Source organism: Balaenoptera ricei, chromosome 3 (genome assembly GCF_028023285.1).
Source record: "Balaenoptera ricei isolate mBalRic1 chromosome 3, mBalRic1.hap2, whole genome shotgun sequence".
In the NCBI taxonomy this organism is placed as follows: Eukaryota; Metazoa; Chordata; class Mammalia; order Artiodactyla; family Balaenopteridae; genus Balaenoptera; species Balaenoptera ricei.
The window spans coordinates 89,501,121-89,513,689 of NC_082641.1; the positions used below are offsets into that span (position 1 = coordinate 89,501,121).

Consider the following 12,569-nt stretch of genomic DNA (forward strand, 5'->3'; position numbering starts at 1 on the left):
TTTAGCTTTTACATGTAAGTCTTTGATCCATTACAAGTTAATAGCTGTGTATGGTGTGAGGTAGACATCCAAATTCATTTTTTTTCTGTGTGGAAGCATGTTTAATTTAAAATCTTAAAAAAGCAGCAACTATGAAATCACTGTTTCTTTACTCAAATAAACATATAAAAATTGGAACTATAGAGCATAATTTTAGATAAAATAAAACAGTTAATTGCATTATACATAGGGAAATGAATTAATCATGATAATATTCTCATTGAACTTGTCATAGCTACTTATTTTACCATTTTTTACAGTGTGACTAAAATGTAGAGCTATCTGTGAAGACAGTCTAATGGAACACTTTGATCAACAGTGTTGCTAGAAGGAAGAATGTTAGATAATTAGCTTTAGATGAATTTGGCTTTAACCAAATACAGTATCTGATGGTAGATGTTTAATATTTACTGTTATGATCAGCCCCAAGCATGTTTTCTTTTTTTTCCCACTGTACTAAAAGAGTTAAATAACCTATCCATGGTACCTCCAGGTACTGAGGTCTGCTCCACATCCAGCATCTTTCCATGCCTCAGGAGGTTATAAATTTGCATTGAGGACTGTTTCTCCTAGACTGTTTCTGAAGTCAAGGACAGAGGTGTTAGACAGGATTCATTGTATAATCTGAAAGCCTACTGGCAATCATGAGGGTCCATTTCCATTGAAAATCTTTCAAACCACAATATATTTGATGAGATCTGTTCTAGTCATGTCAAGAATACTGCCCTTTCTCCAGAGCCATTGCTTTACTGCAGAATTTTTGTTATAAGTGGCTGAGCAACAGTTTGTTCCATCTTACAGCCCCTTGTGAGTGCTAGTTGTTCACTGATCTGTGGAGTACAGAACACCCTTATAACAATAGCACTCTTTGAAAAATGTTCTTTAAAACCAGAATAAAGCACATTTTGGTCCAGATAATTGTTCTTTAGATGTCAGAAGAATTATTAAATTATTCTTCTGTCTCTTTAAAATTAATATTTTTCTGGATTCTGTTGACATATAGATTATTTCAATTTTTGAATTACTTTACATTTGAATTTAGAAAATAAAAATACTGAAAAATAAAGATGTGCACCCATTATATATAATAATGTAGTAAATAAGATTTGCTTATTCTATTTAGAAAATTAGCAAACTATCATTTAGCTGTGTTTATGTTGTATATCAGTTATCAAGCTGGTATTGTAACGCTTGGCTTCCACCATTGGCATAGGGCAGTATAGTTATTTTCATTCATAACATAATAAACTGCTTATATTTTTTAGTGTTTTCCTTCGTGTCTAGCAGAACAACCTTGTACTTCCTCTGACAAGGCGTGTTATTAAGTTCAGCTTAAATATTATGTATTTTAAACCTTGGTTGTCTTCCTTTATTCTGAAGGTCTTAGTATTTATTTATTTATTTATTTAGCCCAGACACTCAGATGGAGAAAAATGAGAAACAAGGGAAAATAAAAATTAAATTTCTTACATCATATCACTGACATAAATACATTGAATTCTCCAATATAGTTAGCCATGTTTAGGAAAACTAAATATTATTCTCAGAGTTGCAAGTTTTGAATCACTAGTATTATCATACATAATTTTCAAGAAGAGCTTATCAGGATTTATTTTCTATAATTTCATTATATAGAGAGTAAATCTCATCTTTTATGTGTTTGCTCAAATGCTTAAAACAACCCAGATCATGTCAGAACAATGCTATATTCTATATAAGCAATCCCAACTTGATGATAAATGTTTAAATTTACTGAGCTATGATTTCATACTGACTCATTAGAATGATCTGGTAATAGTTTTAGTTGAGATGTGTAGTATAACATTGTCACTGACTACAGTTAATGGACTAAAATGTTATTGTTGATACTGTGGCACATTTTATATGTAATATTGCATGAACTTAAGGTAAGGATATTTGATACTGAAAAAATAAAGCTGTAGAAGAAATTGCAGTGATATGATGGGATGAGGGAGAATAAATGAGAGTCACAAGCACAATTGGAAAAAGTAAATGGATAAAAATGATAAAGAAGAAAAAAGAATAATTACAAATAAAGAGAAGATGAGTAAGGGAACTAAAGAAGCAGGCGAAAAAAAGAGTAAAGTGAGGGGAAATCAGAAGGTAGTGGAGGAAGCAGAAGTGTGAGACCAAAAATGAATGACTTTTAAGAAAATATATTTTGCTAGAGATAGGGTCTCTTGTTAGAGATCCAAGAAGGTGCATAAAAAGGCAATCGGGAGCGGGCGGAGACCTTCAAGATGGTGGAAGAGTAAGACGTGGAGATCACCTTCCTCCCCACAAATACATCAGAAATACATCTACGTGTGGAACAACTCCTACAGAACACCTACTGAATGCTGGCAGAAGACCTCAGATGTCCCAAAAGGCAAGAAACACCCTACGTACCTGGGTAGGGCAAAAGAAAAAAGAAGAAACAAAGACAAAAGAATAGGGACGGGACCTGCACCAGTGGGAGGGAGCTGTGAAGGAGGAGAGGTTTCCACACACTAGGAAGCCCCTTCACGGACGGAGACTGCAGGTGTCAGAGGGGGGAAGCTTCGGAGCCATGGAGGAGAGCGCAGCAACAGGGGTGCGGAGGGCAAAGTGGAGAGATTCCCGCACAGAGGATCCGAGCCGACCACCACTCACCAGCCTGAGAGGCTTGTCTGCTCACCTGCCAGAGCGGGCAGGGACTGGGAGCTGACGCTCGGGCTTCAGAGGTCAGATCCCAGGGAGATGATGGGGGGTGGCTGCGTGAACACAGCCTGAAGGGGGCTAGTGCGCCACAGCTAGCCGGGAGGGAGTCCGGGAAATAGTCTGGAACTGCCTAAGAGGCAAGAGACCATTGTTTCTGGGTGCTCCAGGAAAGGGGATTCAGAGCACAGCATAAACGAGCTCCGGAGACAGGCGCAAGCCGCGGCTATCAGCGTGGACCCCAGAGACGGGCATGAGACGCTAAGGCTGCTGCTGCAGCCACCAAGAAGCCTGTGCGAGCACAGGTTACTATCCACACCTCCCCTCTTGGGAGGTTGTGCAGCACGCCACTGCCAGGGTCTCATGATCCAGGGACAACTTCCCCAGGAGAACGCGTGGCGCGCCTCAGACTGGTGCAACATCATGCCAGCCTCTGCCACCGCAGGCTCGCCCCGCACGCTGTACCCCTCCCTCCCCCCGGCCTGAGTGAGCCAGAGCCCCCGAATCAGCTGTTTCTTTAACCCCGTCCTGTCTGAGCGAAAAACAGACGCCCTTAGGCGACCTACATGCAGAGGCGAGGCCAAATCCAAAGCTGAACCCCAGGAGCTGTGCGAACAAAGAAGAGAAAGGGGAATCTCTCCCAGCAGCCTCAGGAGCAGCGGAATAAATCTCCACAATCAACTTGATGAACCCTGCATCTGTGGAATACCTGAATAGACAATGAATCATCCCAAATTTGAGGCGGTGGACTTTGGGAGCAACGATATATATATATTTTTCCTTTTTCTCTTTTTGTGAGTGTGTATGTGTACGCTTCTGTGTGTGATGTTGTCTCTATAGCTTTGCTTTTACCATTTGTCCTAGGGTTCTGTCTGTCCGTTTTTTGTTTTTCTTCTTTTTTGAATTACTTTTAATTTTTTTTATTTTTAATATTTTTTATTTTAATAACTATATTTTATTTTATTCTTTCTTCCTTTCTTTTTTTCTCCCTTTTCTTCTGAGCCGTGTGACTGACAGGATCTTGGTGCTCTGGCCAGGTGTCAGGCCTGTGCCTCTGAGGTGGGCGAGCCGAGTTCAGGACATTGGTCCACTAGAGACCTCCTGGCTCCACATAATATCAAATGGCGAAAGCTCTCCCAGAGATCTCCATCTCAATGCTAAGACCCAGCTCCACTCAATGATCAGCAGGCTACAGTGCTGGACACCCTATACCAAACAACTAGCAAGACAGGAGCACAACCCCACCCATTAGCAGAGAGGCTGCTTAAAATCATAGTAAGGTCACAGACACCCCAAAAATACACCACCGGATGCGGACCTGCCCACCAGAAAGACAAGATCCAGCCTCATCCACCAGAACACAGGCACTAGTCCCCTCCACAAGGAAGCCTACACAACCCACTGAACCAACCTTAGCTACTGGGGGCTGACAGCAAAAAGAACAGGAACTATGAACCTACAGCCTGCAAAAAGGAGACCCCAAACACAGTAAGTTAAGCAAAATGAGAAGACAGAGAAACACACAACAGATGAAGGAGGAAGGTAAAAACCCACCAAACCAAACAAATGAAGAGGAAATAGGCAGTCTACCTGAAAAAGAATTCAGAGTAATGACAGTAAAGATGATCCAGAATCTTGGAAATAGAATGGAGAAAATACAAGAAACGTTCAACAAGGACCTATAAGAACTAAAGAGCAAACAATGATGAACAACACAATAAGTGAAATTAAAAATTCTCTAGAAGGGATCAATAGCAGAATAACTGAGGTAGAAGAACGGTTAAGTGACCTGGAAGATAAAATAGTGGAAATAACTACTGCAGAGCAGAATAAAGAGAAAAGAATGAAAAGAATTGAGGACAGTCTCAGAGACCTCTGGGACAACATTTAACACAACAACATTTGAATTATGGGGGTCCCAGAAAAAGAAGAGAAAAAGAAAGGGACTGAAAAAATATTTGAAGAGATTATAGTTGAAAACTTCCCTGATATGGGAAAGGAAATAGTTAATCAAGTCCAGGAAGCACAGAGAGTCCCATACAGGATAAATCCAAGTAGAAACATGCCAAGACACATATTAATCAAACTATCAAAAATTAAATACAAAGAAAAAGTTTAAAAGCAGCAAGGGAAAAGCAACAAATAACATACAAGGGAATCCCCATAAGGTTAACAGCTGATCTTTCAGCAGAAACTCTGCAAGCCAGAAGGGAGTGGCAGGACATATTTAAAGTGATGAAAGGGAAGAACCTACAACCAAGATTACTCTACCCAGCAAGGATCTCATTCAGATCGGACAGAGAAATTAAAACCTTTACAGACAAGCAAAAGGTAAGAGAATTCAGCACCACCAAACCAGCTTTACAACAAATGCTAAAGGAACTTCTCTAGGCAGGAAACACAAGAGAAGGAAAAGACCTACAATAACAAACCCAAAACAATTAAGAAAATAGTAATAGGAACATACATATCAATAATTACCTTAAATGTAAATGGATTAAATGCTCCAACCAAAAGGCATAGACTGGCTGAATGGATACAAAAACAAGACCTGTATATATGCTGTCTACAGGAGATCCACTTCAGACCTAGGGACACATACAGACTGAAAGTGAGGGGCTGGAAGAAGATATTCCATGCAAAAGGAAATCAAAAGAAAGCTGGAGTAGCGATTCTCATATCAGACAAAATAGATTTTAAAATAAAGACTATTACAAGAGACAAAGAAGTACACTACATAATGATCAAGGGATCGATCCAAGAAGAAGATATAACAATTGTAAATATTTATGCAGCCAACATAGGAGCACCTCAATACATAAGGCAAATGCTAACAGCCATAAAAGGGGAAGTCAACAGTAACACAATCATAGTAGAGGACTTAAACACCCCACTTTCACCAATGGACAGATCATCTAAAATGAAAAAAAATGAGGAAATACAAGCTTTAAATGACACATTAAACAAGATGATCTTAATTGATATTTATAGGACATTCCATCCAAAAACAACAGAATACACTTTCTTCTCAAGTGCTCATGGAACTTTCTCCAGGATAGATCATATCTTGGGTCACAAATCAAGCCTTGGTAAATTTGAGAAAATTGAAATCATATCAAGTATCTTTTCTGACCACAATGCTATGAGACTACATATTGATTACAGGAAAAATATCTGTAAAAAATACAAACACATGGAGGCTAAACAATATACTACTTAATAACCAAGAGATCACTGAAGAAATCAAAGAGGAAATGAAAAAATTCCCAAAAACAATTGACAATGAAAACATGACGACCCAAAACCTATGGGATACAGCAAAAGCAGTTCTAAGAGGGAAGTTAATAGCAATACAGTCCTACCTCAAGAAACAAGAAACATGAAACATCTCAAATAAACAACCTAACCTTACACCTAAAGCAATTAGAGAAAGAAGAACAAAAAAACCCCAAAGTTAGCAGAAGGAAGGAAATCATAAAGATCAGATCAGAAATAAATGAACAGGAAATGAAGGAAACAATAGCAAAAATCCATAAAACTAAAAGCTGGTCGTTTGAGAAGATAAACAAAATTGATAAACCATTAGCCAGACTCATGAAGAAAAAAAGGGAGAAGACTCAAATCAGTAGAATTAGAAATGAAAACGAAGAAGTAACAACTGACACTGCAGAAATACAAAGGATCATGAGAGATTACTACAAGCAACTATATGCCAATAAAATGTACAACCTGGAAGAAATGGACACATTTTTAGAAAAACACAGCCTTCTGAGACAGAACCAGGAAGAAATAGAAAATATGAACAAACCAATCACAAGCACTGAAATTGAGACTGTGCTTAAAAATCTTCTAATAAACAAAAGCCCAGGACCAGATGGCTTCACAGGCAAATTCTATCAAATATTTAGAGAAGAGCTAACACCTATCCTTCTCAAACTTCCAAAATATAGCAGAGGGAGGAACACTCCCAAACTCATTCTATGAGGTCACCATCACCCTGATACCAAAACCAGGCAAAGGTGTCACAAACAAAGAAAATTACAGGCCAATATCACTGATGAACATAGATGCAAAAATCCTCAACAAAATACTAGCAAACAGAATCCAACAGCACAGTAAAAGGATCATACACCATGATCAAGTGGGGTTTATCCCAGGAATGCAAGGAGTCTTCAATATACGCAAATCAATCAATGTGATACACCATATTAACAAATTGAAGGAGAAAAACCATATGATCATCTCAATAGATGCAGAGAAAGCTTTCGACAAAATTCAACAGCCATTTATGATAAAAACCCTCCAGAAAGTAGGCATAGAGGGAACTTACTTCAACATAATAAAGGCCATATATGACAAACCCAACAGCCAACATCGTTCTCAATGGTGAAAAACTGAAACCATTGCCACTAATATCAGGAACAAGACAAGGTTGCCCAATCTCACCAATATTATTCAACATAGTTTTGGACGTTTTAGCCACAGCAATCAGAGAAGAAAAAGAAATAAAAGGAATCCAAATCAGAAAAGAAGAAGTAAAGCTATCACTGTTTGCTGATGACATGATACTATACATAGAGAATCCTAAAGATGCAATCAGAAAACTACTAGAGCTAATCAGTGAGTATGGTAAAGTAGCAGGATACCAAATTAATGCACAGAAATCTCTTGCATTCCTATACACTAATGATGAAAAATCTGAAAGAGAAATTAAGGAAACATCCCCATGTACCACTGCAACAAAAAGAATAAAATACCTAGGAATAAACCTACCTAAGGAGACAAAAGACCTGTATGCAGAAAACTGTTAGACACTGATGAAAGAAATTAAAGATGATACAAACAGATGGAGAGATATACCATGTTCTTGGATTGGAAGAATAAACATTGTGAAAATGACTATACTACCCAAAGCAATCTGCAGATTCAATGCAATCCCTATCAAAGTACCAATGGCATTTTTCACAGAACTAGAACAAAAAATTGCCCTATTTGTATGGAAACACAAAAGACTCTGAATAGCCAAAGAAATCTTGAGAAAGAAAAATGGAGCTGGAGGAATCAGGCTCCCTGACTTCAGACTATATTACAAAGCTACAGTAATCAAGACAGTATGGTACTGACACAAAAACAGAAATATAGATCAATGGAACAGGACAGTAAGCCCAGATATAAACCCATGCACATATGGTCACCTTATCTTTGATAAAGGCAGCAAGAATATACAATGGAGAAAAGACAGCCTCTTCAATAAATGGTGCTGGGAAAACTGGACAGCTACATGTAAAAGAATGAAATTAGAACACTCCCTGACACCATACACAAAAATAAACTCAAAATGGATTAAAGACCTAAATGTAAGGCCAGACACTATCAAACTCTTAGAGGAAAACGTAGGCAGAACACTCTATGACATAAATCACAGCAAGATCCTATTTGACCCACCTCCTATAGAAATGGAAATAAAACCAAAAATAAACAAATGAGACCTAATGAAACTTAAAAGGTTTTGCACAGCAAAGGAAACCATAAACAAGATGAAAAAGACAACCCTTAGAATGGCAGAAAATATTTGCAAACGAAGCAACAGACCAAGGATTAATCTCCAAAATTTACAAGCAGCTCATGCAGTTCAATATCAAAAAAACAAACAACCCAATCCAAAAATGGGCAGGAGACCTAAATAGACATTTCTCCAAAGAAGATATACAGATTGCCAACAAACACATGAAAAAATGCTCAATATCTTTAATCATTAGAGAAATGCAAATCAAAACTACAATGAGGTATCACCTCACACCAGTCAGAATGGCCATCATCAAAAAATGTACAAACAATAAATGCTGGAAAGGATGTGGAGAAAAGGGAACCCTCTTGCACTGTTGGTGGGAATGTAAATTGATACAGCCACTATGCAGAACAGTATGGAGGTTCCTTAAAATACTAAAAATAGAACTACCATCTGACCCAGCAATCCCACTACTGGGCATGTACCCTGAGAAAACCATAATTCGAAAAGAGTCATGTACCAAAATGTTCATTTCAGCTCTATTTACAATAGCCAGGACATGGAAGCAACCTAAATATCCATCATCGGATGAATGGATAAAGAAGATGTGGCACATATATACAATGGAATATTACTCAGCCATAAAAAGAAACGAAATTGAGTTATTTGTAGTGAGGTGGATGGACCTAGAGTCTGTCATACAGAGTGAAGTAAGTCAGAAAGAGAAAAACAAATACCGTATGTTAACACATATATCTTTTTCTAAAAGAAAAAAATGGTTCTGAAGAACCTAGGGGGAGGACAGGAATAAAGATGCAGACGTAAAGAATGGCCTTGAGGACTGGGGAGGGGGAAGGGTAAGCTGGGACAAAGTGAGCGACTGTCATGGACTTATATATACTACCAAATGTAAAATAGATAGCTAGTGGGGAGCAGCCGCATAGCACAGGGAGATCAGCTCTGTGCTTTGTGACCACCTAGAGGGGTGGGATAGGGAGGGTGTGAGGGATTCGCAAGAGCGAGGAGATATGGGGATATATGTATATGTATAGCTGATTCACTTTGTTATAAAGCAGAAACTAACACACCATTGTAAAGCAATTCTACTCCAATAAAGATGTTATTTAAAAAAAATAGGCAATCAGGGAAATAGAAAGCAGTGGAAGTAAGGTAATATTTGAGTTTGGCCTAGGTGTGTATCTTTTTAAAGTTTTGGGGAAAATTGTATACGAATGTGAATTTGTTCAGCATATAATTCTGCCTAGTCATCATGATAGACCATAGTTATATTATTAGCTAAAGACTGAACAAACTCAAATTTTCAAAAAGTACAAAAAATTTTAATTAAGAAATTTGCACATAAGAATTTTGTTGCTAGTTTCATAGTGGAAGGTGAACATTAGGTAAAGTATATTTATAACAAAAATAACTAAGCTATCAGTGTATGAAAACAATGATCAGTTCTACTTTATTGCTAAAAAAAAATAGAATTCGTCAATTTACAGATAGGCCTTAGTGCCTGTTAATGATGGAACCATTGTTTTACATCCTGTTTGTCTAGCCTGAAGGCAAACAATCATGAAGATCAAATATCCCAAATAGTCTTTGTTTTTCATTATTTTAATAATTAACTCATTCAATGCATTCAGAACATAACTGGTTAGAAATTTGAAAAAAAGTGGCAGGAAGAGCATTATTATTCATGTTTTCATTTTATGTTATGCATTTGTTCAACTATCAAACTCTAATTGGTATAAAATACATTTTTTCTACCTATGGTTACATTGCCCTTTCAGTGAAAGTAGCTTTTAGTACCATCAGGCAGATTCCTTTTCAATAGGCCAATATTTCCCACCCTTTGCAAGTGTTTGGTGCTTCTCCTACTTCTGCTTATATGACATTTGATTCTTAATCTCCCCGTAAAATTTCCCAGTGATATATAGCTTTAAAGTTAAAGGGGTCATTATGGAATTTTTGAGAAATGTTTAAAATCCTGTGAGTTACTTGTAGTCACCATAGTATATTATTATACTAGATCTGAAATAATTCATTACTAAGATTATTAAATTAATAACTAAATTTATATAAGATATTAAAGAATTAAATTCACTTTTATGGTTATTAAAAATTCATAAAAACTTTTATGTTAGTGTTGAAGTTTTATTTAGCTTGTTGAAGCTCATTGAGAGGTTTACTTGTATATTTTCCATGCTGTTATATTTTAGTGTTTTTTTTTTTAATGGTTTCTTATTTGGGTACTTAATTTGAGTAAGATCCAGACTTTGATTTTTGTTTTTAAACACTTTTGTCTCTGCCTCTCAAAAAGGATCTCATCTTGTGCTCAAATGTTTGAGATAAAAGCATACAAATCTTCATTGAATTCTTGGGAATTAGCCTGAACTAGGCTAAGAAAAAAAAATAGCCTCTTATTCTTAAGTCAAGCAAAAAATATTTTCATTTTCTTGTGCCGACTCCTCATTGCATCTTCATTTAAACCAATCTTTTTATTTCACTAAGCTCAGTATGTTTTTGCTGGAATATTCTTTAAGAATAAGGCCCAGGGAAAATAACTAACTAAACAGCTAGCCTAGTCAATCAGAAAAGCTTGTCTTATTAAGTACAACTTGTTAACTGTATTGGATTACTATACATTTTAAAAAGGAGACTTCCCCTTCCCCATATCTTTGGCAAAAATTTTAGATAACTTAATGACAAGGAAAAATCTTTTCCCACTTAGGCTTAGAAAGCTGTGATATTTGAAGTAAAAAGCTTCATTTCATTTTTGATGTAATTATGAAGGCTTTTGGGATGCTGGGATTTTGTTGCTGGTACATCCTGCATTCTATCACTATCAAGTTTGCAAAATTGTATTGGAATTTAATTGAAATCATATTAATTAAAACGTTCCTTCCAATGTTTCCAGGGAAGTCCCTGAAAGACCTGATAGAACCAGGCAGGGGATAAGTACAACCTTTCCCTGTGTATGCCTGTCACACATGTACACACACACACACACACACTCATAGTGAGTTCAGCCTACATTTCGTTACAGTATTGTCTAGGAGCCGGAAACAGAAGATTTCTATAAGTTTCCCTTCCTACCCAAAAGAAACTAATAAACCCAGAGGACTGACGTGTAATCCCTATGAAATAGCAATATAAGTTCCTTCCTATTTACTCCTCTTTTTTAAACAAAGAAACAAACATAGATGGTTTTTTTTCCCCAGATGTATTCCTCACCTTCAAATCCTTAAATGAATTTCTCAGTGTTAGCTCACCTTTTGTATTTCAAATGCCCTTCTGACTTAACGAATTCTCCAGGCTCTTCATTCTCACAATTCTAAATAAACCAAAATTTGGGAGGATAGGTTGAATAGGACAAGAAATCAAGCATATGATATTCTTGTTTGTGATGCTTTTCTATTATGTAGACCTTTTTTGAGAGATAATAATAAAAAAGTTTTTTGCCAAGAGGTGACATTGAATTTCTTATTTTATTGATTTTTTTTTCCCCTCTGGAAAAAAGCAATGAAACACTTTGCCATTGGTGAGACTTGGAAATATTCGTATAACAGTAAAAATTTTAGTATTTTCTGTATTGAAATGCACTGTGACAAAATTTTGGAGAAGAAATATTTAATCATTTTGACCACCTACTTTAAGAATTATAAACTATTAGTATCAGTATACACAAAAAGTTAATTTTGTGTGGGTTATGCATTTGTTTTTAAAAATAATACTTTTTTAATCTCATAGTTGTGGCTAGTTCTTTATATAATTTACTTTTTAAACCCATTTTTGGGAGCACAATTTAAAATTTCTTTGAAATATAGTATTTATCATAATTAGTACTAAAAGAAAAAGGCTTATTTAGCTTATAAACGATTTCCATGTATAGTCACATCATGTATGCAATTAAAGAATTAAAGAATATCATAGTGGTAGAAGTAGAAATCAAACTGTGGACTCTGAAAAAGTCTGATTGGGACTTCTCAACGTTCTTTTTTTAAATCAGTCGGATGGGTTTTGGATAATATAAAATGGAACTTTGACCAGTAAGTTTTAAGCCTCTTCGTGTGATACAAAACAATGCAGGCTCTCTTCAAAACTAGTTCTCATTTACCAGAAAGGTACTGTATTTTATCCCTATGTAGAGTTCATAATATCAACCTGAAAAACCTGATTGATATGTGAATATTTGTCTTTCATTTATTGTTAATTCTGATTTTTCCGATTTATGAATTACTTTCTCATGAGGCATTGTGCATATTATATTTTGAGAACCTTAAGGGTTAGTGCATATGATTATACCTTACCCATAAAG

The 12,569-nt window shown here is 36.4% G+C and overlaps 1 protein-coding gene across 7 annotated transcripts in view; it reads left to right on the forward strand.

Annotated features, from left to right (window-relative positions):
* Positions 1-12,569, forward strand: part of FER (FER tyrosine kinase) — a 462,877-nt gene that overhangs the window by 221,694 nt on the left and 228,614 nt on the right. The window lies entirely within an intron of this gene.